We start from the raw sequence: 26,303 nt of genomic DNA on the forward strand, positions 1-26,303 counted from the left end.
CCATCACTCTCATCATCCTGGGACTCAGAGTAGGCCTGCAGATGCAGTGTGACTCCTCGTTGGCATGGGTGTGAGCTCTGTTATTAATGTTGGCCTAAAGGGGAAAAAAATGAGGAGGAAAAATACAGTTGCAGCTCAGTCATATAGAGGTGGAGACCTTTAAGGGCAAATATTGGTAGGACTGCTTACATCCCACATCTCGAGAAAAAAAAAAGTTCTGCATTGGACTCAAGCTAAAACATTATTCTTCTCTTGTAGGAAAAAGTTGACAAAATAACTTTTTTGAAGAAGATCTGAATGATCAAATGTAGACAATTATATAACATTAACACATGAACAATGTAATGCAAGATTACTTTTTGGAAAGGCGAGAGGTGGTTCTGTCTAATCTGAACTGTCATGTGAAATTTGTTTAAAGGCCTTATTTTAGTAATTTTTACATCCTGTACTTATCATACCAAATTTTACCCCCCCACACACTTCTCAGATTATTTGGCCTGATTTATTCATCTCCTCTCAAAATATCTACATTTCAGCCTTATCTTATTAGGATAATACCTGCAACAGTCTTGCAGAACTACATGAGGATTCCCCCATGACTGGTAGTAGCTAGATCTATTTCTCTCATATCTTCAGAGCAATTTCTGAACACTGGCCTTCCTTTTCAGTAGAATGAACTAAATTTGTCTGTCTATAATGATTTCCCCCCTGTCTCTTATCTTATGAGTGCTTAGAACAAAATTCTGTGGTTCATAGTGCCAGCTAAACCCATTTTCTAACTTGCAGCCATAAGCAAACACAGATAAATTTCATTATGGTAGATATGCATATACAGTATTATTTTCACTATAATGTTGTTTTCCATCTACTATCTTACAAACATCACCATGACTTCCCTATTTCGTTTCTAGCATTGCTGTATTATCAGATTTTACAAGTTTTTTTTTTTATGAAAAACTTACAGTTGAGCTAGAAGGCATTACTAAAGTTTTGCCTGACCAAATTAATATTTTTGGAAGCTCGTTGATTAAAAATAGTTGGAAGGGACAACCATGTTTTTTTTTTTCCCACAAGGGGGCAAACTATCTCTAAAGTATAGTTAGTGCTGAATTGCCCTGGAGGCAGGACAGAATGATGTAGTGCTGGAATGGAGGACGTGCTCAGAACTTAAGTCCTCACAATTTTAGGAGGGGGAACATTTGCTAAATGATTCACTTTTTCTAACCGTGAAGCATCACTGTGGCTATCCTGCTGTTTGTGCTAGATAGGGTGGGTGGTGAAATGATTAAAACATTTTGATCTCATAACTGATACTTTTTTATTAAGATAATATAGTATCAGATATGTTATCTGATGCTATTTTGAGCTAGCCGAATGTGACATAATGCAGCTACAAATACAGTACATGCCACTTTTTACTGCTAATTAATGAAATGATCTCATTCTGCTGCTCTCAGAAATGCTTGATTAGTGAGAAAAACATTTTTAACAATGGGTCAGAGTAATGCATTACTTTTTATTGGATCTCTGAAAATAAACTCAGTAATTTTAAATGAGTAAAAGCCTTGGATTTCCCTGTTAACTTGCATGTTTGCCAAATTTCTATACAACTGTGCTGAATTAGCTCTGCCACAGAAGCTTTACATGGTGAAGCCAAATGCAGCAGTAGTCTTCAGACAGGAACTTGTCAATGGGATTGTTTACAATTATAGACCAAATAACATGAATGAGTAAAAATATAGTTTGTCTGCACTTCGTGGCATTTTGTGTGCTATGAGAATTGATCCTAAAATACAATTTAATATATATATATATTATATCTAAGGTGCGGCACAATGGTGCTTTGGATAACCAGCCTCGCAGTGGTGAGACCCTGGGATAAAGTCCTGGGGTGCTGTCTGTGTGGAGTTTGTATGTTGTCCCTGTGTACATATGGTTTTCCTCCAGGTTTCCCGGTTTCCTCCCACAGTACAAAGACATACTGGCACCTGGAAAAGTGATCCAGGTGTGAGTGTGTGCTGGTCTGTGCCTGTGTGTGTCCTGTGATGGACTGTGGTCTCGTCCAGGGTGTATCCTGTCTTGCTCTTGTTGCCAACTGTGTTGGATGGATGGATAGATCTCGTACCTAACAATATATAGTGTATGTATGATCTAATTAAAAAATAATGTACTGTATTTAAAAAAAGATACAAAAGAGGAAAACAATCTTCACAAATTTAGGAAGCATGTATTGCAAGTATTTTTTTCCCATTCTTAAATGTTTCTTTTGTTTTAGAACAATTGAATGAAAAAACATGACAATCTGAATTAAAGAACAATTCTTACCTACTGTGAACCTAGCAAAAGCACACACATGTTAACTGTTAAATCATTAAGAACATTTAAAGTTTATTAAACCATTCATTTTTTTAATGTCAGACATAATAAAGCCATTGATTCCACCACTTTCTACACAGAGAAAAAACCTGGTCAAATGATAATTTATACACTTGAAGTGCTGGGTTCATCTGCCTTTTTCTGTTTTCAATCAGACTAAAATTGTAATTGAAGGGACCAATTAGTGATGCTCTTGATTAGCTCTAGATTCTCACTACAAACCTGATTTACCAATAGAACTTCAGTAAGTAAAGTAAGTCATCCTCAGAAAGACTTTAAGTGATTTCTTAGTCGACAACAATTTTTCTTATTGAGATTAATATTGTGAGATCTAGAGTCTAATGCTCTGATTTCAAAGTTCTATTAATAATATTAAATGAATATTTTATAAATCGATAAAAAAAGATTTATAGCAAGAAAACAGACACATTACCTATTAAGAATGACTTGTTTCCTAAACGATTGTAGAGGCCTTGGCCATTATTTTATACAAGAGAGGTCTTGAAAGAATCTTTCATACTAAATTGTCAGCACTTAGGAGCTCAACAGTCTGCATAACAATATTCTTCAAATAAGTTTTAAAATTTGGTTTCTGTACCATATCTGTAAAGATAATTTTTGTCTGTTGTTTTCATATATGCTTTTGAGAAACATATGATTGAAATACATTTTAGAAATATGCCTAATAATAATGATAATACACTTTATTTTATATAGCAGCTTTAAAGGTGGCTTCTCAAAGCACTTGTTAGTAATAAGTTAGATACAATATAAATTACACCCCCAAAAAGCTAACGATAATTTCTCACAGTCCAACCTCTTACAATGCAGCAGTTCAACAAGACCAATTACACAACGATTATTATTTCACAGCTGAGCTGCTAATTAACCCATTAGTTTACAATCCTTAATAAACAGCCATTGGAGATGAATATCACAATCTTCAAATGTCTTTGTTGGTTTAATCAGATGAATAATGTGTACTACAATTTATAGAAATAAACTATGTAATATTCAATATTAATAGATATTAATTTTCAATAAATATATCCACATCACCGGTGTGCCAGTAAAAGTGGAATCTGAAAAGATATTTTACTTTGGCAAATATCTGGATGTTTTCTTATTTTGAATATATCAATTGTTGAATGCACAAATGGTTAACTTTATAAATGTATGATAGCATTCTGACCAAATACTACACACAACACACTTAGTCCAGAAATGGTAATTCAGATAGTATACATTTTATCAAATGTGAAAAATAAGACTTTTCTCTACAGCTGTGTCCTGTAAAGTGAATGCAGTGATGTCTGTAAGAAAGCAATTAGCGTTCCTCAAGGAAGCCCAGTTACAACTCACACGCACACAATATGCTCCCTGTATGACTCAGCCCCATTAAAAAACATGCGTGCACGTTTTTCCCCTGCATTATGTCAGAGCATTTTTACAACCCAGACAAGACAGATGACAAAATGGAGATCATTGCTGATTCAAGCACTGCGATAGAGAAGAGAATAGGTCCTCATGGTTCATGTGACTCAGGGTAAATGATGCAGAAAGCACCAAGAGGAAGTGAAAGATTTACCTCTGAATAAGATAGTAGGCAGAATGACACTGTGTCTTTTTTAATGTAAAAATAAATCTCTTCACTTTTTAAGATTTCTCTTAAGTGATTTCTCTCATGTTTTTCTGAAATTTCTATCTGTGCCTCGCTCTCACTGTCTGGCTTCTACTAAAACCGAAGGGACTGGTACTTTTTCCTGGTTGCATATACCTTCCTTTTTTCTTTATTTTATGATATACTGTACAGTATGGCATGTAGGCTTAGTTATATAGTTTTGAAAGTTATATACTATTGTGCTGAAAAGAAAAGCCATTTCTGCAATTCCTTTCTGTCCTTTAAACAGACAGATTTCCTTTTGGCATTTGGTTTTTATTAGGTGCTTGCTTTTTTTCAGCAAACTCAGCAGTTTATTTTCTTCTTTCTGTTTTATTTATGAATTTTCGAACTCAATTCAGACATCATTCAAAAACACAAGCTTATCAGCTTTGAGCTGTCGGCAGCGATAACAAATTAACCAGAACAGCCTTGGCTTTTTTTACAACTCTGAAAGATGTCTGAGAGGAAGACCATGAGAAAATGTATTAAGTTTTTGTAGACCAGTATTAAATCATTACCAAAAGCTAGATGTTATGGAGGAGGCATAGTATAGTGGGTAAGTCCATAACTGCCAGGTTACAACATGTGTTCAGGTTTCCACTATAGACACTGCTGTTGAACAATACCATTGAACAAGGTACTGAACAAGATATCCAATTGTTCCTGTCCTCCCAGTTGTATAAGTGGTAATCCCTGTATGTGATTGGCATCCTGTTCCCAGGGGTGGTGTGAGTGGGTCATGTGCTCCCTAGTCCAGTTAACTGCAAAACCCAGCATGAACTCTGGCATGCACTTTACCTTTTAGTCAATGATATATTTCATTGAATTTAAAACTGCTTTGTTCAACTGAGCCCCTGATGCCATTATACATTGTATTGAATTTGGTATTCAGTTACATTCTAAAGAAATGACATCTGAGCTACGGCCAGGTTCCTTTTAGAAATGACCAAAGACAATTCAGAAAGAGTACTGAGAGCAAGGGGTCTTTATTCGCTTGTATTTTCAAGAATCGGGAAGTTGAGAGGTTACATATGAGAGGACACCGTTCAGTTCAGCCTATGTAGATTGTTTTGGTAGGTAGTTGGCGATTGACTTAAGGATCTCATGTTATTTCTTGAAGGAAGCCAGAATAATTGAGAAGAAATGGTTATAAGCACGAAAAGAAAAACAGTACAACCATTACTGAAAATCTTTGGTATCTTGTAAAGAAGACAGTGGAAAAGATAAAAACAAACAACATCATAGAACTACTGACATACTAACATTTCAGGTTGGGGACCACAGTTACTACAAAAAGTGCACTAGTGCACGTAGATATACAGTCGTTTCAAGGTCACTATTGTCTTGAAGTTGTTATATATCAAAAGAGGTTGGGAGAATTTTCAATAGTCATTCAAATCAAACCAGAATGTCTTTGGCAGGTAATAAATAACAGAGTACCCACCCAAAGCCCACAGACTCACAGACACATACATACATATTAAATTTGAAATAATATAGTAATTTCCATTCATTTTAGCACCAAAATGATTCTCTTTAAAATTCCAGCAATTCCAGATGATGTTTTAGTCATAAAATAGGCAAAGTTGCATTGTATACTACTAAAAAAAAGCACCATCTCCAGGACACTGATAGCAAAATTCTCACCTTTGCAAAAACTATACTAAAAATCAGTTTTGTAACATAATTTCCTGAATGATTATATTACCACATTTCTTAGGAACTAGACGAAGTATAACATATCCACAGTCTCATTTTGAGTTTACATTAATTGCATTTTCTGAAGCTTACATCGATCCATTGATGCATATTCCTATCGCTTTATCTAATACAGGGTCATGGGAGGGCTGGAGCCTATCCCAGCGAGTAATAGGCACAAGGCAGGATACATCCTGGATCTCTGTTTATGTGGTTAATATGAAAGAGATCATGCATGTTGGTGCAGGTAAATATATAGTTAACATCGGAACAAACTTCTCAGTTTATTTTTGTATATACTGTTTATTTTCAGAGGACTGATATACAGTATATGGTTTTAGTACTATATACTGATTAAAACGTCTGTGGTGTTGTTGTGATTAGTTGCCTCCTTATGTCATCTTTATGTTAGCGAATGGATTAAATCAGCACACCATTGCTGACCGGGGTGTTCAGAGTCAGCAATTTCTAAGTTGGCGATACTTTACAGCCAAACGCAGTCTATTAATGGTAGGCCACAATCTATGAGACCACAGATCATGAAAGCTTATCAAGACTAAGGGCCAAGTGTGATGGTCTGGAAAAGAATGTCTAATTGCTGTAGAAAGTCACTTTAAGTGATAGATTGCAACCTGACTGCACATTGCAAAATTGATCAAATCCAGGGATCACATGTGCTACCCTTCCTGCTGGCTATTCTGATGTGGCAACATCCCAGCAGAACTGAACATGCTTTATGTTCTTTTTTTGCAAGATGAGAATGTAATAATTGTGTAAAGTGTGTCCTTCTTGCCAGACCCCATCAGGGATTTATGGATAAGATGAAATGACATGTTTCATCTAGGGCTCAGAGACCAGTGAAACTGGTACATGCTTATCCATACTTTACTCTATACTCAGAATCATACAAGACAGCATGTGCAACATAGTGCAAGGGACGTGTCTCAGATGTACAGCTTGTGTTGCTTCCTGTGGTGGCCACACTCTCTTCTATCCTGTGACTTTCACAGTAGCCCCCCATTAATCAACAGGGTTGATAACAAATGCTTATCAAGTAATGAATTTACCTATGTCATGTCTCTTCAATAAATGTCAACCTACCACAGGTTATGTTATTTTCCTGCTAAAGCTTTGTGAATTTGTTGCATGTGTAACTGATGTTTCTTTTGATGCTGAAAGTATTGTAGAATGACATTATGTCTGAAGATGAAAATATGTCAGTGTGCAAAGAAAGTGTAACTTCAGTGCCCTTACAGGGGGCTATGTCCAAACAAACTGAGAAGTGAAATGCGGGTTAAAATGCGGGTCTTTTAGAGTCTAGAGAAACTGCTGTGCAAATGCTTCTGTGTTCACAGCTTGAGATCCCCTGGAGGGGGCTGCTCTCTGAGGTTATTGGGGTTCTAACCTCTGGAATGGACAGGGGCTCCCAGCTCTGGGGTCAGACTCCATAGCCCCAGGGTATCTCCCTGACAAACATCCACTGAGGAAACAGTGACAGCTACACTACATAAATTTTCACAATGCAAAATGAAATAAAATGATATAGCCCCTCACTTTGCAGTAAAGAGCTCTCTTTTTTTCATTTTCATTTTTCTTTTTAAAGACAACCAACCATATGCTAAAGCCATAGATCAGAGGTCAGAGTCACTGATGTGAAGTGCCATGATGTATACGAGAAGACTGAAGCTCTGTCCACTGGTGACGTGCATTATGACATTTATAAATCATCAAAAACCTTTTTGGAATGTGAAAAGGCACACATAGAATTGTAAATCAAAGGAAATAGTTAATATATTTAATGTATTTTGAAATGTCTTAAGGTTTCTGGGAAAATGGTCCAGGTGCATTTTTAAAATCCATTCAAAAAATGGATATACTGTATGTAATCCTTGGATCAATAAGATATTATCAAAATGAAATACAGTGATCAAGATGAGCTTATTGGCCTCCTCTTACAGTATGTTGAATGTATAACACATGATTATTTTTAAAAACCTTTGTTTTTAACATTTTCTTTTCTTAAAATGAATCTATTTTTTTACAGTTTTACACTTGGAAAATTGTCTTATCCCCATTTAAAATCAAGTATTGATCATGCATGTACTGTACATGCCATATATTTTATTTGGTTTAATTTTGTGCATTCTTTGAAAGGAAACAAAATTTGTTGCACTACAAATATGTTTGCATGTATGTGTTCAGATCTAAGAATGAGAAAAACAGTTGATAAAGAGCAAAACCACCCAAGCTCACTAACTTCCTTCAGTTTTAACTTAACTTGGAACACTGTTCTGGATATTGATTACTTTGCAGAAGAAAGTAGTTTCCCATGTACAGCAGTTTAAAATTTAAAGGATTTAATCAACCCCCCCCCCCCCCTGAAGAGACTGATTCTAATTAAGGTCTATCTTCATATCGGATGCCCTTCATTTCCAGGATAAATCTTCCTGTCTTTCTTTGGTGTCTTTCCAAAGGATAAATATCTTTCTTGGGTTGTGAGGACCGAAACACACTTTCTGGCTTAATGAGGGTATAATACAATTCTACAGGGGGAATAAGAGCAAGGCACAACAGTGATGCTTTTTAGAAACTACATCTGTTTTCACAGATTTATTTTGATATTGTTACCAATATCTGAACAACAGAATAAAAATTATTATTATTATTGCAAATGATGGGACTATAATGGGGATAACCAGTTGGTTTAGAACTTATCTGGGGTGTGAAGATCAGGCACTTAGAGATAAGCTTGATATGGAATATGAAACAGGAGTATAACAAGACTATCTTTAACACTTAGTACAATACCTGTCTTGTTTGCTATAAGATCTGTCTACCTTTGCAAGTACTGTATCTCCTGCCAATACTGTATATCATTTTGTAAAAAGTCTGCTTTTTTCAAAGGTTAATCCATTTTCGCTTTCTTCTACTCCATTTGGTTTCCATATATTTATTTGCACATTTTTGCAAAATCATTAGCCTAGAACGTCAGACAGGTTAGTTAGTATTTTTCTGTTTTTTGTTCCTTGGCCAATTTTCTTTACAATTCCATTTCAGTTCATTTTAGCTATCTAGAGTTGGGATGAGAATGGGCATTGTTTTTAACCAGTTTGTAGTTTTATTGACATAACTGAGGTAATATGTCAGCTGAACATATCAAAAGTTATGAAAATCAATTACTTTTGCATGTGTTAATGGTTCAAATATGCCTTTAAATTCTTAGTAGGGTTTCAGTAAAGTTTACAGGTGTTTACATAATTTTGACCATATGGAGTATTTGGAATGAAAACCACATTACTCTTCATTTCTCAAATATATGAATTATTAACATCTATGCATCCTCAAAGAGATTGCATTCAGCACCAAAATGATACTACGCACGATGTCTAGAGGAAGCAATTATACATTCTGAGAAGGCAGCATTTTATTGTAAGTATCCTTGGTTTAGAGCACAAAATATAAAAGCTTTCTACAGCTGTGTATCTTTACAAGACTGCACCATGTGGGTCCTAATGCCCCAGTATAGTGATGGGGACACTATACTGTAAACAGGTGCCGTCCTTCGGATGAGACGTAAAACCGAGGTCCTGACTCTCTGTGGTCATTAAAAATCCCAGGGTGTTTCTCGAAAAGTAGGGGTGTAACCCCGGCGTCCTGGCCAAATTTCCCATTGGCCCTTACCAATCATGGCCTCCTAATAATCCCCCTCTATGAATTGGCTACATTACTCTGCTCTCCTCCCCACTGATATCTGATGTGCGGTGAGCGTTCTCGCGCACTATGGCTGCCGTCGCATCATCCAGGTGGATGGTGCACATTGGTGGTGGTGGAGGGGAGTCCCCATTACCTGTAAAGCGCTTTGAGTGGAGTGTCCAGAAAAGCGCTATATAAGTGTAAGCAATTATTATTATAATTATTATTACAATCAAAAGATGACTTTAGTAATTAGAGTGAAGAGACATAAGTAATGCTGTTGTCCCCACCAGCCCCACCTAATATCTTTTTCTTCTTAAGTATTTATCTTCTGTGAGTAAGGTCTAAGGCATACATATTTGATACTCACATACTGTATGCACTGTACTGTATATATAAAGAGATGAGATACTGTATTAGTTGCAGTGAGTGAAATAATTTTATTGTATGTAACATAACTTTTTCACCTTGTTCATTACCAAGAACTGAACTGGCATCCCCTCTGGTGATTATCCTTTTGCACACTGAACTACTGCTGATCACAGCGTTAGTACTGAATCAGATGGCATTTTAGTGAAGTTAGCTGATTGAAAGGTGGGTGGAATCCCTCGCTTTTCTCGCATGAGGGATGCCACCCCCTTCTCTTTTAGATGACTCACTTCAAGAGCGATTTCCCTTTATAGCTAAAAAAAGATCTCACTGTCAGGCTTCTAATTAAATACAAGAGTTGCCTTTTCCAAAGCTACGTTCCCAAGGAGGAGAAGCACAGAAAGCATTAAATATGCCACTTAGCTGAAAGTAACATGTGAAAACTAGTTTTACATTTTTTGAAAGCTGAATCATGCTACTTCATACTTCAGCATCCTACAATGACAATACTTTTCAAGCAAGCTGTCTTAATTTCCTTCAGTAGCGCTACAGGGATTATATAACCCAAATGTGCTGGTAATGCAGATCACAGCAGTGATTTGACAGAGTGCAGTTGCTAATTAGAGGGGGAAGCAAAATTCCCCTCACAGTCCAACTAATGGCTTGAGCCACTTTGTTGTGCCAAGGAAAGTCCAGGAACTTTTTTAGATCAAATTCTTTAATAACTTCAGTTTTGGTAACAGTAAACCAAAAGAGAATATTAATCTCTCTCTGAATAATTTTTAATTGTTATTCATGTTTAAGGAATTAATTTATTTTTATATTCTGTGGACATTCCATAGTTTGGATTTAAGACACGTTTGGAAAAATTCACGTTTTTATTCCTAACCTGAGCACATGTTTTAGTGAAGCCTTTATCAGAACTCTTGGAAACAGGTAAGACAGGAGTCTTACATTCCATTCCTGAAGCACCTAGTGTCTGTCTGGTTTCTGCTCCAACCAGAATAGTCAATAAAACCATTAACTTAATTGTTTATTTTTTAGTTCTATACATACCATACCATTTTGTAAGGTCTTTTACTGTCAAAACATTCACTTAAGTAAAGGGACTCTTGCCTCTAAGATACCATGGAGCCTATTGGAGTTATGTAGTTAATTAAACAGACTGTGCAACTGAATGCTTGAATAAAACAACCAAAAGACACTAGGCTCTCCAGGAACCCTTTATGGAGACCCCAGCGGTAAGAACTTGTTGTCCATGGTAATTTGATCCAATTAGCATTTACAAAATGTATTGAAAGCACAGTATTTCTTTTTTGTGGTGTGAATTACAGTACCTCACAGGTAACAAGCTTTAAAAAATCAATTTCCTTCAGCTGACTTATATAATATATAAGAGCCTGCATCTCATCTCATCTGAAGTGGATCAAACTCTTCTGCAGTGGGAGTTTGAAATCATAGAGACAGGAGAAAAACATAAATTAAAAGTGTCAAAGATCCTTTAAATATGTGAAAATTAAGTAAATCCATGTATCAGTTTGTATTTTCATAGCATGTGTCATTTGGGCATGTTCATTCCATTCAAACATTCATGCAAATAGACTGATATATTATTAAGTACTGCATGTGTCTTCATCTCAACATCTATTTTTCCAGAAGGATAAGTCACTTAGATGTGAGCTCAGCTCTAAACTGTTACGTCATCACTAAGATGAATCACTATACAGGGAAGAGTAGCATAAGTGTGATACTAAGAAAACTGCAGTACCAGATGAATAGTCACTTTTACACATCATTAGTAAGAGCAGATGGTAACGAATGTGTGAGGTGGTTTACAGGCAAACAGAGGATGCCTGTACATTTTACTTACTTATAAGGATGTTTCACAGACACAGACAGATCATTATTCGTGGTTGAAAGACAATGTAGACTTCAAAAACTAACCAGGTGTGAATGTGAATAGTATGACTTTAGCTGGAAACATGTGATCCTAAAAGGGTTACAACTAGTCATGTTAAATCCCTAAGAAATATTTTATAGCCTACTAAAAATATCCTGTTACTCACCTGGGAAACCATGGGGCGCACTTGGCAGATCTATGCTCGACCAGATCAGGTATCTGATAATGAAGTGTACTAGAAAAGAAATGTTTAACACAACGCAAACAAAAGCATAACTAAGTAGTTTAGACAAACTGAGCTGTAAAGTGTCCCAGTGAAGCTGCTGTGAAATTAAGGAAAACCTTAGGAAATAAAATTCAAAGAATGATATCATATTTTCATGAGAGCATTCTATGGGATCAGACTGCTGAAGTAAGTGTTAGAATATCTTGTTACTTCAAGATTTCCCCCTTTAGATTCATGCTGATATGTTTTTTTCACAGCCCAGCTAGACCTGGAAACTAGCAGTTTGCCAAGCTTGGTCTTGGATATAAGCCAGACACCTTTTTCTCTTTTCATTGCTGTCAGAAAACACATATGGGCTACTGTTGTATTTCCCCTAGGATTCCAAAATGAAAAAATGGTGTTATTGGTTGACCTGGAAAATGGAAAGAGCTGAAAGTTGGCCCATTTCTTCTTTGAAATGAACACTTGCAGAAAGCTGAAAAAACAATGCATATATAATAGTTACAATACAGGCATATTAAATAGTACCATATATACAATATAGAGGACTCATCCCTCTCCAAAATCGATCAGCTTGTTCTATCAATATGTCAATCAAATTTGCTTATTTTATCAGATTAAACAGGAAAAGCCAACATTCCATCATAAACAGTGATCGATTGACAACAATAGAATCTGCGATGAGATTCCAATTTTAGGCACCTGCCTGTATAGAATATGCATGTTTATCCCATCATTTGTGAGTTTTTGATGGGTCCAATGCACCCTTCTACACCCCCTGCCCCTCCCACAAAAACTTCCATTCTAAATTGTTTTTTTTTTGGTGATGATGATGTTCCTAGTATGGCCATTTTTAGTTACCTGTACAGTATGTGACTAAAACAGAACCAAATGTGCATGTTGGGCAGAATGGCCTTGTCTCATGTGTAGCCATTCTGATCTTCTCATATGCAAATATAAAGCAGTATAGAGAAAAAACGTAATCATATAGAGATTTTTAAAAAGCGTTTTCAAAACATTACAACTCCCAAACTCACTCTCACGTTTGATGCTACTAAGGATCCCAGGAACATAAAAATGGATGTAAATAAGCTGAGGCCATTTGGTTCTTTTGAGCTTGTACATCAGATAAAATCTGAATGATTATCTGCTTCTGAAATGATCAAACAAAGTCAATTCAACTACATGATAAGCTGGTTGGTTCCACGTTCCCACAATCCATCATCTACAGAAGTGACTCCTGTTTTTTAAATTATTTTCTACTCGTGTCGCAGTTCTGTTGCTTATGATCTTGAAGAAGTCACCTGAGCTGTCTCGGACAATGGCTTTCAGGATTTAAAAAAAAACTGAAACACTTAATATTCTCTATCCCAAACTAAATACAGTACTGTATATTCACTATATACAGTAGTCTTTCTGAGTATGACATTTCTTTCAAACATGGAATTACTTTGGTTGCTTATGCTACTTTTACACTGTTTACCACCTTACATTTTTTATCATGAGTAGTTTGGACCATTTATTAAGTATATGACAGTCTGAGAAAAACAGTAATCCTAGTACTGATCCCTGTGGTACCCCACTAATGATTATGTTCTTATTGAACTGATTCTGTTTCACTGTGGCATAAGACCTTGTATTGCTTATTGCCATCATTAGTTTGAGCAATGTTCTTTCTTGAAAAGCCTAAATCAAAAGCTTTCTGGGCATCAAAATATTTCCTATCATATGGAGCTATTTGCTAAAAGAAATCTAGCAGGTAAGGAATAATTTACTGTTTCTAAAAACCACATTTTCTATTTCTTAGAAGAGTTTTTGTTTAGGTGCTTTTCTAATTTGATTCTTGCATTTATTTTTTTAGCTTTATATGTAATTAAGGTAAAGCTGATTAATCAGTAATTCATTATTTTCCAATGAGTAATACCATCCCTTGACCTTAGAGTAATTTAACATATCTTAGTGAGTGGTCTGTGAATAATTTCCCTTTTTTGTGCATGGTTAAATACCATCTGGTATTGTCTGAAGTTCTCCTAGACTCTTTAAAACACCATCCTTTAATATGCTAATAATGCGGAACTGAGTTGCATGCTATTCATTTAATTTCTGAACAGACTCATTTGTGTCTTTGAGATCTTCTAATACTAATTTTTGTTATTTTTCTAGACTGTGAAACATTAGCTCTAGGTATGAGTTATTCATACGTCTGAAGTTTGTCATTTTTAAAATGCAGTCATGGTCTCTCAACGGATTCTTTATCTTATATACCATAATCCTTTTCTCCTAAACTATTTTTTTTTTAATTCACAGTCCTTTCCATTATGCCCTGCCTGTCTAGCCATAAAACTGTGGTCACAATTTTCCACAATGAGTCTCTTATTTCTACCTTTCTCACTCTAGCTTGGATACATGATCCAACGTGATGGAACATCAGAATGAGCACTTTCTGATGCTGGTGCTCTGATATTTATTCACCATATCAACATTTCCATTTCAGTCTTTGTGCTCCCAGTTGGCATCCCAATCTACGTGAGGAAAATTTAAATCCCCCTATTGTAGGATTTCTTACTGGCTACATACAGTATGATGCACATCTGATTGCATTGTATGACAAAGATTTAGTCATTTAAGAATTAAGTTATTACATCTGTTGGGTGTATGGCTGTGAGTTGGGTGGTTTGTAGCACACTCCCATCAATAGTCATCGATCCATTAAAACTATGAAATGTACACATTTAAATCCTTTTTCATATTAACTTCTACCTGGCTGTCTTCCCTGTCCAGAGTATTCAGAACCAAGTGATATTAAATTCATCTCCATCACCCTCTAAAAGCAGAGGTTCTATATCTTCATTAGTGTAATTGATATTGGGCCTTTAAAAAAATCAGCAAAAATATATTCATTTATGATGTTGTGATTAATGCTTTTCAGATTCTAGATTCTATTTCACTTATCTAAGGAGTGAACAGGCACTGATATTATAAACCGGACAATTTTAAAAAGTGAATGTTTAAGGCAAATTGTTAGATGTTTTCTTTAAGAACTTACCATTATGCTCACCATTCTGAGTAATATTCAGTAACATTGCTTTCAGTTCCATTTCTCTGTTTGGATTGCTTGCATGTGGGCGCAGAACTGCACAGACCTTGGAATTGACCAAGAAGCTGACAGATGGATGGTGGGACAAACGGACGGCCTGATCACTGCAGGTGTCTTTGATCCTCTTGTACAGTTTGTCATGTGAGTAGCTGCCAATGCAAACAAAGCCACAAGTATGCATGGGGAATGCATGCGTATGCAGTCACGTGCAGACGATGGCAGAATTTGACAAGTATGGTAAATATTCACTCAGAAGATACGCAGTGAATATGAAAGAAGCAATTCAGATTTGAGAAGAAGATATGAATATGAGGCAAAAGAACAGAATGTCATTCTTTTATTTCTGTGTATATTTGTGCTTGAACAGTATGCTGTTCTGTTTTAGAATAGTAGCAGCTTTTGTGTTCAATCCTCCATTTCAGATGAGCATAGGTTTTGGGGCAAGTGGCTGCCAGGTGTTTTTATTGGTCAGGTATTTTCTGTTGCATTGATTGTGCCCACATAAAAGAGCTGTAAATGTGTAGTGTTGGATGTAGCCCTTGTTCCTCCCTTTGGGGTATGCGTTTGGAGGCTGTAGGCCAAATCCCACATAAAGAAAACTGTGAGAGAAAAGCAAGCACTTTCGATGCTGAAAGAAAAGAATAATTCAATAAGAACCATAGCACAGAAACTGGGCATAGCGAAAAATAACGGTTTAGAATATGCTGGAAAAAGAAAGAAACCACAGATGTAATTAGCAATCAGCAACGACCACGTTGGCTGAGGAAAACAACTGCAGTTGATGATAGAAAAATGATCACAGCTGTGAAGAAGAACATTAAAACAACTGTCGTTGAAATGACCAACAGCCTCCACAGTGCAGGGGTGAAGATATCACAATCTGCTGTTCACAGAAGACTTTGTATTCCGAATTATAAAGCCTGTACTGCAAGATGCAAACCTCTCATCAGCACCAAAAATAGAATGGCCAGATTACAGTTTGCTACAAAGTACAGAGATGAGCCAGTAGCGTTCTGGAACAAAGCGTCATGGACAGATGAGACAAAGATAAAACAAAGTGATGGCAAGGTGAAAGTGTGGAGAACTGCAGATGATCCAAAGCAACACTTAATCTGTGCAACATGGTGGAGGCAGTGTTATGGCATGAACATGCACGGACCTGGCTCACTCATCTTTACTAATGATGTAACTGATGATTGTCGCAGCAAAATGACTTGTTTCGCTGTGCAGAATTGTACAGAAACATCTTTTCTGCCAGTTGTTCATCATGCAGCAAGACAATGTGCCAAAACACACTGCCTACATAACCAAGGAGTTCATCAGGATTTTAAAAAGAAGAACGTTTTAGACCTGACCAAGTCAGTCTCCTGATTTAAATGCGATCGAGCATGCATTTCGCTCGCAGAAAAGGAGACAAGTCGGAAACCACCCAAGAAAAAAACAGGAACTGAAAATGGCTTGGCAAATCATCTCAAAAGAACAAACCAAGAGTTTTGTGGTATCAGTGAGTCACAGGCTTGATGCAGTTATTGCGTGCAAAGGATTTGCAACCAAATCCTAAGTTTTATACTACTATAATTTAATTTGTCGAAATACTTATGCTAATCTAAAATGGAACACAAAAAGCAGTATTATTCTATAACTTTAAAGCTTATAGTGAATGCACAGGAATTCCCGGAAATAAAAGGTGACATTCTGTACTTTTGTCTCATATTATTCTTTTCATCTTATATATGAATTGCTTGTGTATACAACAAAAATAGAAAGTTTAACTTCACTGACCCAATACTTATGCAGGGCACTGTATGCTATACTCACACAGTGGCCATCAAAATAATGACTTGGCAAAAACAGCAAAAACAATGACCAATTACTAACCTTACAGATAGTTAAAATGAGGGTTCTAAATCTAAAAATGTTATTAAAAAATTAAATTTAAATTTAATGTCTTACTTATAACCAAGATCATTTGTTTGTGCCATCTCCTATGCAAGATAAACCTCATAAGTATTAGTTAAATGACCAAGTATTAAATTGTCCATTTCTGTAGCCTTGCTTTTGATGTGTTTCACCAGGATTTAATTATACCTAAATACAAATTCAGGTGGGTAGCTGCGTCAGCATGCGTAGGCTGCAAAGGAACAAGTAATAGGTTTAATCCATGCTGAAAAAAAGAAGAAAGAGAACACAACGTTTCGGTCGTGGAGCCTTCTTCAGGTGTCAAATAAATGAACATACAATATGTAAATGAACATACAATATGAACTTATACCGTAGAAGGCAGCACAGAGGTGCAGTGGTTAGCATTGCTGCCTTACAGTGCTGGAGCCCTGGATTTAAATCTGGTTTCTTTCCACAGATCAAAAACATACTGGTAGGTTAATTAGCTTCTGGAAAAATTGACCCAGTTGTGAGTGTGTGCATGTCGGTGTCTTTGTGTCTGCCCTGCAATAGACTGGCATCCAGTTCAGGGCATAACCCAACCTTGTGCCCTTTGCTTGACTGGATAGGTTCTGGCTCCCCTATGACACTGAACTGAATGAAGGGGTTAGAAAATGGATGGATGAAGTTACTGTATATTGATTGTTTATAGAAATGAAAAAGCCAAAAATGAAAATGAATAAGACAGCCTTATGTGTGAGTGCTTACTGTATATACTGTATACTGTGCTCTGTTCATGTGCCTGTAAAGAACAGTTTGGTTTCCATTGTAGACCAAATATTGGTGTATTTCACCTTTCAGTGCATTTTAATCTTAACTTGTTAAATCTGTAATTAGAAGAAATGTTTCAAAATGTGGAGGTGAAGTCGAAGGTAATTATTTAAAAAAGTGCCTGGAAAGCATTTGTATTTATCTGCAGTGGTGTATTTTCTATTTTAACCATTTTGAACAGAAAAATAAAAAACATAGTTGAAAATGTGACAATTTTACTAGTTGTATTTCTCTCTTCCTCCTACATTTTAAATTAGGTATTTAATTATATCAGCCACCATCATTTGTCCAACCATTAAACACTATAGTTAACAAATGTTATAGCCATACAATACATGTACTTGTTGATCACTTTATATCTCAGACCTACTATACAGTAACTTTAAGTACATCTGCACTAACAATTAGCCACAAGTCCACAACAGTGTATTTATGTTACATTCCAGCTGAGTTCCCACAGCTGTGTATGGTCATGTGGCTACGAAAGTACACTGTCATCAAAAATCACATGTGGTGTTTGGCCAGGTTTACTTTAACATGTCCAAAATAAAACAGGTTGAAAAACATCCTCTGTTGTTTTACCTATATCTTGTAGCATTAATATACTAACATTTACAGTACCTCAATATGATTTAAAGGGGAATTGCAACGCTATTTTTTAATATATATATTTCAGGGTAAGAATCAGCATTGGATGAGTGCATTTCAAACCACAATAAAGTAAAATGTACACATTACCTTGTACAACCTACAATTTACATCACAATTATCAGGTTTATCATCAAAATTATCAGGAATGTGCAGTGGCATATTCTACGATTCAGAACAAAGCAACAAAATATTCAGTGCCATCCAGGCTACATTGTAAACAAGCAGGTTTGTGAATACGTCTCTTAATTCAATAAAAATATTACTCTTGACTCCCAGAAGGTTTTGCCGATAAATTGAACTTACCTGTTAACTCTGCCTGCATTGAAAAATTTCTGCACTGAAATCTCTGTTGCACAACCTGTACTTACTTGCTCGTACATCAGATTACATAAGTTATTACAGTGACTAGTGAGCAGGAAGAGCCGCTTCACGATTTGTGGGAGTTCATGTTCTAGCCCATGGCCAGGGGTTTGCAACAGCATGGCGACATGACGTTAGTTTCACAATTTTCACAAATTTGTGCTTAATTTGAAATTTGCACAATTTTTCTATACCTCCAGTGAATTTATTTTGTTACCGACATTTAATAACTGGTCTGAGAAATTGGGCCTGCAGTTCCCCTTTAAATATGCTGAAATGTCTATTAAATATGCGACTGACCATGTTTTTGCCTTGCACTCTGCAGCTCTTAGACAGACCTGTGTACAGTACCAAGCCTCCAACAGCCTCCAGTCTCAACACTCAACTCCAAAAATAAAAAAAAACTGTGTTTAGCCCTAAGTTACTGGTTCCTCAAGGCCCACATGGTTCATTCTACTCGAGGTACCGAAGACATGAAGTAAAAATGTGGTCTGTCTTTTCTAGAAAGTGCTAGAAAAAAAGATGTTGGATTCTATTAAAAAGAGATCATCTGTCATGTTCATGGAAAAGACTCTGTTTTTGTATATCCCCCACTTCACACACAAGTCAAAAAGCAATCCATGACACATGGACTATTTCTATATCTGAAAAACAGTGAGGAAAAACTGAGGAGAGACCTTACCAAGGACAACATCCAATCATTGTTAACAGATGTGTTTGACGCACTGTAGATCAAGCAACAGAGCTAAAAAATCTGGTCATTTCAGAGAGGGGAAAGTTCGTTTGGAATGATGTCTCCTCATAACCACAGTGGGATGTTACAAAAAATATAAAATCTCTGCAGGGGCCAACAAGAAGTGTAAGGAACTGTGTTCTTAATGATGAAAAATGGACTTGATATATTTTTAAATGCTAGATCTGTGTTTTTTTTATTATTTAAGACTTCATTAAAGTATTTTAATATGCTTTTACCAAAAAGACAGTTTTGCAATGCAATAACTAATAAATGCAATATCTAGTGGTTTAATTTCTTACACACCAAATTTAATACATTTATATAAGTCTCATTCACAAACACTTTTTGTGACAGCAAACAATGTTTGTTATGTACAATATTGAAATAAATGGCAGCATGTTTTGTCTCGGTGCTTTATAAATGTAAAAGTAAAAAAGGTAATCTTGACACCAAAATAAAATACATGATAAAAGGCTTATACACTACATAATCAGACCAAATGGATCAGTTGTATATCTTCAGAAGACGCGTGCAAGCAGTATCCCATTAGATGTGAGTAATAACCATAGGTTTGTATTTACAAAGGTATGTACAGTACATATGTAATTATATTAACTTATAATTAAAACAGCTACACAACCACAAATTAAAGTGCATGTATAACTTAAATACAGGTCACGCAAGGAGATGTTCCTATTGAAAGGTGCATCCAAAAATAATGGGCATCTTATGTGCAATGCCACTATGCACAGACACCTCTGATTATGAAGGGTGGGGATAGAAACTGAAAACATATGGAGAAGAAGAGAAACTGAATTTAGAAGTAATTGGGGAGAATATGAAATGCTGTATTGTAAAGTACTTATTTAATTTTTGTTTGTTTTTTTAATTTTTTTAATTTTGGCTTATACTTCTAATTGCATTATAACTTCTTGAAAACAAGGCTTTAATTACAGTATCTACTATACAGTATATCAAGCTTATCAACATTAAAGTGGACATGCTCTTATCTGCAGTTGGAGACACTGAACTAGACAAGGGTTGACAGTTCTCCAACCACAAATCCTGAAGTATTACCTTGACCAGCAATACATTTATATATTATCTAAAAATAATTGAGATAAAATAAGTGCTCAGGATAACTATTTTTGAAAACTTTCTAGTGGATCACGAGGAAGTAAAGTAAATTCAATGCAGCAATGTACAGTATTTGCATCAAAAACTGGTGCAGAACTTAACAAAATGGTTACTGATGCTTCAGAGCAACTGGGACAAAAACATCAACCTTAGAATAGACCTCACTTAGAATACCACGTATATTCTGGTCACAGCATTATAAAAATTATATCACTAACTTTGAGTTTAAGAAAGATCCACCAGAGTATTGTTGCTTCTGCAATAAGCAAGTTCGGTGTTCTTGTTATTTGTACCACAGATTTTACAAACACATGCTTGTAAGTGACCAATTTATAGATTATATAGCAGCCACTAACAACCACTGTCCAGAATAGCACAATCATATATGATACAGCAACAATTGTCTGATACAGCATAGTCCAGGCAAGTCAAGCTTCAATGCGTTTTGAGCTCATATGTATTGTATCAGGTTTAACTGACTTCATAATTGTTAATGGTTGCATTTAGTTGCATTGGCAATCTTATGGCACATTTATATTAAGGTGGATTACGGTAGTGGAATGTAGTATCTTAAATAACAGATTTCTGAATTCTCTTTGCTTTTCTGTAGTTTCTGTCTGTAACAGTTCCTTTAAAAGACAGGTAATAAGACTGGCAGTGAAATTGGCGTTATCTTTTGTTGTATTTCCATAGTAGGAGCCTATGTCAGTATTCCATGTCATAAACAGGTGATTGATTAGTCAACTTGTTTTTAATTTAAGTCTTGTAAGTCTGTTTATCTGTATTATTTGTTATTCTGCCTAAACCATGAAATGTAGCTAAGAAATATTATACAATCAATACTCTCTCTATACTAGCTGGAAGGCTTGTAGTACAGTACAGTACATGCAATTTTGCTTGTAAATTGTAGTGGATTATTATTTTGAAGTAACTTTCCTAATACTGTCCTTTCCTAGCACCATTCATGACAGGCATCTGTAAGCTTTCTTCTGTTAGAGCTACAGTAACACTTGAGAAAACAGTCTCATATTTACAGCACAATTAGTCCAATTGTAAGTCTTGGGCAGCAACCTTCACAATTAAACTTGAAAACCTTCAGGGCATTTTACCATTTAAAAAAAAAAACTAGGTGTCACTTAAATAACTGGATCACATCAACCTTCTAAATGTGTAAACAGCTAGTTATTCTGGATCAATCTGAACAGCTGGGGATAAGTACTGTTTTACAGTATGTATTAATTGTCTATGCTGCATGCAGTGAGGTACAGTACAGACTGCACTTCCATTGTTGTTGACAGGGAATATATTAGAAAACTATATCTAGAAGAGTGGAAAAGAGACCTGACTATAGATCTGCAAAGCTAACCTATGTTTGCTGACTTTAAACTTTTTTATTGTACTCATTTCCAGGTCACTAAGAAAAATTAGTGATTGGTAATTTGATTTTATTTAGAACTTTATCCCTTTGTTATTTCTTTTTCCCGGGTTTGATTTGTCCGATCCCAAAAAACTAGAAAACAGTTGTTTACCAACTTTCCTCATGTTTCCTTTATTCTGCTGTGATGTAGTGTTGATTTTTTGGCAGTATTTACCAGGTTTAATCATTACAAGCTAGGAAAAACATTAACAATGATAGAGAATTCAGGACTTATTAAGTAATTCCAACAAAATTACATAAAATAATCATTCATACCCGATAGAAAGCCAAGTTAAAGAAACAGTTTTAAAATAGAGTATTAAAAATAGTCATAGACTGAATTTTGTATATATTATGGTAGAACTTGGCATTGTCTTGGCATAACCTTGGCATACATTTAAAAAAACATGTACAGTATATCCACAGATTATACCCTAGTCATAGTAAAAATCAGCAAAACAGCATTAGCTGAGTACAAAGAGGGCACAACAAGATAGAAACTCCTCTATTAATTTCAGGTCTAAGGAAACAGAACCTAGGATGGTGCAGTCGTTTGCCTTGTAGTGCTGGGACCCCTGGTTCAATTCCTGAGGTGCTATCTGTTTGGAGTTTGTACAGTATGTTCTCCCCGTGTTTGTATGGGTTTCCTCCAGGGGCTGAGGTTTTGTCCCACAGTCCAAAGACATACTGGGAGGTTAATTGGTTTCTGTACATGTGGTTCTGGTGCAAGTGTCTGTGTTTGTCCATTTCATGGAGACTCAGTACTGAATAAAGCAGTTTAATAAATGGTTTGATGGAAATAGAACCATTTAAACCATATGCCAGAACCTAAGAATTCAAACTAACTGGAAATCAGTGTAGGATGCGTAAGTACTGAATAATTCCAAATTGATAAATTAAGAACTATCAGCATTTACAGAACTAAACTGTGGAGGATGTAAAGACATGGACCAGAAATTTTCAAAAATTGGGAAAACAAACACAAACTCTTAATACAGTTATTATTATTATTATTATTATTATTATTGTTGTTATTATTATTATTATTATTATTATTATTATTATTATTATTATTATTATTATTATGCATAAACCCAAATTCAAGATAATTATTAGATAGTTGCTTCTGTCATTTATGATATAATTTGATCATACTGTTTGCTTCTTGTGATTGAAGTCATATTTGATGGGTCACATGTAAGTCAAGTATCCCCAAAAAAGCGATCCTTACCCAAAGTCCAACATTACCTGAAATGAAAGTATGCAAGAGGATTGGCAAATGTATTGCATGTGGATTAAAGGAATGCTCTTCCATTAGATCTCTAAAGCATCATCAAAAGCAGTACCATTATGTGGTACACTTCCACAAAATGTGTCCCACAGATGCTCTTGTAAAACTGGAAATGTGTTATTTATAAGTAACCAAACACCACCTTTGCATGTGCAGACTTGTCATTTCCTTAACACAGGATTCTAAAAAGCATCCGTTGTTTCAATATGACTTTGTATGGTGTAATATAATCTGTAACATAGGGATGAACTTGACTCACAACCAGCTGAGCCCCTTTGTAATGTTTGTAAACCAGGTGAATAAAGTGACACTAAGATTAAAAGTGCATCAGTGCTCTCTGCGTTTTAGAGTTAAGTTTAATATAATAAAGACATCTGATCTTAAGTGTGATCTTGATGTACATTCTAGTATAGTAAAACAGCTTCATAGTAAAGTCTATAATATATCGTGTCACCAAAATATCATTGATTAGCAATCACTGTAGAAGCTACAATGGAAATTAAAAAAAAAGATTTACATTCAATGTCAGGCTATATTTTTTTTCTTCCCAAGTTTGTTCCAACATACTATAGGTGGTCAATTAAGCAATTCACCTGATAATTTTCTTAATTGGACATATATAGGCTTTTACAATTGATTACAAATTGCATTAGCTGTATTAAAGGTACAGTTACCTATAAATCGTCCTCAGAGCCTGCTTAGAGGTATTACAGTTATAGAGGTATTACAGTAATACAACTAATTAAATAATGACTGTGTAACTGAGAACATGGGTGGAACAAATTCCAAGAGATGGGAGGTCCTCCAGGAACTGAGATTGAGACCTCTGGACTAAATTAAGTTATAACTTTTTAGACAGACAGATCTTAATATGTTGTGCAAAGCAAACATGGAATCAGCATAGCTCTTATCAAAGACAAAGTGACATTACCAGTGTGTTTGGAAATCATGACAAAAACCCATGACCAACGCAAGTTTAAAGAGCAAGTAGCAAGGGTCATGCTTCATACATAACCAGTTTTCCAGAGCACAAGAAGTAACTTCTTGACAAGTTTTCAAGCTTAGGATCTCACACACACTTTTAAGAATATCAGTTTGCATTGACAGAGGGGTCTGTTCCTGAAGCTGCTGCCTGTTTGACATAGAATACCTTGTTTAAAATCTTGTCAGGACATGAGAAATGGTTAGAAAAAAATACAGGCTCATTACTGTCAAGGTTGTATGTACTTGGTGATGTATGGTGCTGTTTTTCAAAACATCGACAATTGCTTCTTTTTCTGGAATTGTGATGACAGCATTTATCCTATCCTGTAAATAATTGTATATTGTGTTCCAAATAACGTTGAATTAAAAATAGAAAAATAATTTTTCCTAAAGCAGAATGTTCAATTGTATATCTACTGTATATGGAGAGAAACTGGAATTATGTCACATCTGCAGACTACAAATCTTCGTGACCAATTACATGAATCTGGTGTTTGACAAATTACATTCACCATAATGTTCAACTGATTTGTATAAAAATGTAAAAGGAGATATCTTCTTACTATACAGTATGAGCCACAAAAACTGCTTCATGTACTTCTTTGCTTATCATTTTTTTCACATTAAAAGTTACTGTCTAATAAATTCTAACAAAGTGAATTTTGAGCTATAGGAATTTTTTATGAGATAAGGCAAAAAGAGTAATGCCAAGATTCCTTGAAAAAAAACAAGTAGATGTTTTTCGGCCATTTCATGCATCATAACACCATCTAGTGGTATCTTCTTGGTAAACTCAGTTTCTAACTGTAGCTTAAGAGATGCTCCTCTTTGGTTTTCAAAAATGTAAATTTCCCAAGGGACAAATGTAAACTATGACAAATCCATAGTAGTTATAAATAAAGAATTGAATTTCTGAAAACATGTGGCCCAAATTTTGTTCACTCCTCTGAAACATTACTTTATAGAAAATCCAACAAAAACACATTTTTGCTGCCTTCAGATATACAGAAGCCTTGGAAAGGATTCTGTTTTCCTGGGATATAAAAAGACCTAACAGAGAGGAGACATGCTTCAGCAACACTGTGCATCAAGTTCCAAGAGTTCGGGGAAGTTTGTTAAAGTTTGGGGATGGTTGGTAAAGAATCCACAAAAAGCTGAATCTACTATGTTCAGCTATAGTGACCATTACTAAGAAATTTAAGGTACTCCTATAGTGGCTGGGTTACAATAAAGAAGCCTTTTTCTGATGGTGAAAGTCAAGTGAGGTGACTTGAATCTGCCAAACTGTATCTAAATGGCAATTGGAACCATATTCTAAGGTCAAATGAAATGAATTGAGAGATTTTTGGACATGGTCATCAGAGGTGTGTTTAGTGTGAAGGTTGAAGTCTTAAATTAATGTTGAGAACTCATGCTCACTCACTGTAAAATGTGGCAGGTGGTCTGTTATGTTTTGTGATTGCTTTGCCGCTGCTGGAGTCGTTGTTAAGAAAAGGGGAAATCATGAATTCTCATATGTACTATACCAGAACAGTTTGACCACATACCTGGTTCACCGTGCCAAGAAGCTTAGGTTTAACTGAAAGTAGATATTCTAGTCTGACAAATCTTACATTCCAGCAGGACAATGATCCAAAGCATACATCTAAATCGACATTGACATGGAGAAATGGTTAACTGCACATAAAATGAATGTTCTTGACCTCAATCCAGTTGAACATTTGTGGTTAAGACTCAATAAGGCACTTCACTAAAGGAATCTTAAGGATCGGAAGGACATGGAGAAATTTCTCCTGGAGGAATGGTCGAAAATTCGCTATCGAAGTTCCAGAACCTCATAACACACTACAGGAGTTATCTAGCTCTGTAAACCATGCCAGAGTAGAAGTCCTAAAATTCTAACTATCATAGTGTGGATACATCTAACTCTGTTGTTTCCTGGACTTCAGTTAATTATCAAAAATGACATAACTTTGTCCGCGGTGTCATTAAG

The 26,303-nt window shown here is 35.6% G+C and overlaps 1 long non-coding RNA gene across 1 annotated transcript in view; it reads left to right on the top strand.

The window, feature by feature from the left end:
* LOC148657440 (uncharacterized) overlaps positions 1-24,691 on the top strand; it is a 30,197-nt gene extending 5,506 nt beyond the window's left edge. The window contains exons 3-4 of the long non-coding RNA XR_015940968.1: positions 15,057-15,163; positions 19,071-24,691. This is a non-coding gene — a long non-coding RNA (uncharacterized LOC148657440). The remainder of the gene's footprint in view (positions 1-15,056; positions 15,164-19,070) is intronic.
* The last annotated feature ends 1,612 nt before the right edge of the window (positions 24,692-26,303 follow it).

Source organism: Lepisosteus platostomus, chromosome 8 (assembly GCF_059453375.1).
Source record: "Lepisosteus platostomus isolate fLepPlt1 chromosome 8, fLepPlt1.hap1, whole genome shotgun sequence".
NCBI lineage: Eukaryota > Metazoa > Chordata > Actinopteri > Semionotiformes > Lepisosteidae > Lepisosteus > Lepisosteus platostomus.